Consider the following 2,649-nt stretch of genomic DNA (forward strand, 5'->3'; position numbering starts at 1 on the left):
AAAAGAATAAAATACCTAGGAATAAACCTACCTCGGGAGACAAAAGCCCTGTATGCAGAAAACTATAAGACACTGATGAAAGATATTAAAGATGATACCAACAGATGGAGAGATACACCATGTTCTTGGATTGGAAGAATCAATATTGTGAAAATGACTATACTACCCAAAGCAATCTACAGATTCAATGCAATCCCTATCAAATTACCAATGGCATTTTTTACAGAACTAGAACAAAAAGTCTTAAAATTTGTATGGAGACACAGAAGACCCTAAATAGCCAAAGCAGTCTTGAGGGCAAAAAACGGAGCTGGAGGAATCAGACCCCCTGACTTCAGACTATACTACAAAGCTACAGTAATCAAGACAATATGGTATTGGCACAAAAACAGAAATATAGATCAATACAACAGGATAGAAAGCCGAGAGATAAACCCATGCACATATGGTCAACTAATCTATGACAAAAGAGGAAAGGATATATAATGGAGAAAAGACAGTCTCTTCAATAAGTGGTGCTGGGAAAACTGGACAGCTACATGTAAAAGAATGAAATTAGAACACTCCCTAACACCATACACAAAAATAAACTCAAAATGGATTAGAGACCTAAATGTAAGACCAGACATTATAAAACTCTTAGAGGAAAACATAGGAAGAACACTCTTTGACATAAGTCACAGCAAGATCTTTTTTGACCCGCCTCCTAGAGTAATGGAAATAAAAACAAAAATAAACAAATGGGACCTAATGAAACTTCAAAGCTTTTGCACAGCTAGGAAACCATAAACAAGACGAAAAGACAACCCTCAGAATGGGAGAAAATATTTGCAAATCAATCATTGGACAAAGGATTAATCTCAAAAATATATAAACAGCTCGTGCAACTCAATAGTAAAAAAACAAACAACCCAATCCTAAAATGGGCAGAAGACCTAAATAGACATTTCTCCAAAGAAGCCTTACAGATGGCCAAGAAGCACATGAAAAGCTGCTCAACATCACTAATTATTAGAGAAATGCAAATCAAAACTACAATGAGGTATCACCTCACAGCAATTAGAATGGGCATCATGAGAAAATCTACAACAAATGCTGGAAAGGGTGTGGAGAAAAGGGAACCCTCTTGCACTCTTGGTGGGAATGTAAATTGATACAGCCACTATGGGAACAGTATGGAGGTTTCTTAAAGAACTCAAAATAGAATTCCCATATGATCCAGCAATGCCACTATTGGGCATATACCCTGAGAAAACCATAATTCAAAAAGACACATGCACCCCAATGTTCATTGCAGCACTATTTACAATAGCCAGGACACAGAAGAAACCTAAATGCCCATCGACAGATGAATGGATACAGAAGATGTGGTATATATATACAATGGAATATTACTCGGCCATTAAAAGGAACGAAATTGGGTCATTTGTAGAGACGTGGATGCATCTAGAGACTGTCATACAGAGTGAAGTAAGTCAGAAAGACAAAAATATCATATATTAACACATATATGTGGAACCTAGAAAAATGGTACAGATGACCCAGTTTGCAGGGCAGAAATAGGGACGTAGATGTAGAGAATAAACGTATGAACACCAAGGGCAGAAGGCGGCGGGGGGTGGGGTGGGGGTGTGATGAATTGGGCGATTGGGATTTGCATGTATACACTGATGTGTATAAAATGGATAACTAATAAGGGGAAAAAAAAAAAAGATCACTAGTGGGAAGCAGCCGCATAGCACAGGGAGATCAGCTGGGTTTTTTGTGTCCACCTAGATGGGTAGGATAGGGAGGGTGGGAGTGAGATGCAAGAGGGAGGGGATATGGAGATATATATATATATATATATACATTTAGCTGATTCACTTTGTTATAAATCAGAAACTAACACACCATTTTAAAACAAATATAGTCCAATAAAGATGTTAAAATAAATGAATGAATGAATTTTAAAAATGTAAAAAAAAAAAACTTGAACACTAAATTAATTGGCGTTTATACAACACTCCACCAACAGCAAAATACATATTCAAGCACACACAGAATATTTACTTAGTTACAGCACATTTGGGGCCACAAAACATCTCAAAACTTATTTCAAAATGTTCTGCAGTAGAATGAAGAATTTTTCTGCTCTTCGTCCAGAGTCCCTGGCATGGAGCTCCTAAAACATTTAGAATTTCCCAAATGGGAGTGTCTTTGTTATTCATCATGGACATTGACAATGTATGCTAATGAGGTGATTCGTTGTGGGTCCCTAGATAGCTTATATCAACAAGATGACTTAGGATGGAGATAGCCCACATCAGAAAGACCAACCACTTGATTAGAATGTTGAGGCTTTGAGCCAGTCTGACATCCAGGGAGGGTAGGACAGGGAAGCTGGAGATGGAGTTCAATCACATGGCCAATAATTTACTAAATCCTCCCTATGTAATGAAACTCCAAGAATAACTCTTGACTTCCTTAGATCTTAAAAGTTCTCATCACAAGGAAAAAAAAAATTAACTATGTGTGGTTACAGATGTTAACTAGACTTATTATGGTGGTCATTTTGCAATATATACAAATACTGAATCAATATGTTTTACACATGAAACATGTTATATATCAATTATATCTCAATTAAAAAAAAAACTCCAAACTTCC

Source organism: Orcinus orca, chromosome 15, assembly GCF_937001465.1.
Source record: "Orcinus orca chromosome 15, mOrcOrc1.1, whole genome shotgun sequence".
Lineage (NCBI taxonomy): Eukaryota > Metazoa > Chordata > Mammalia > Artiodactyla > Delphinidae > Orcinus > Orcinus orca.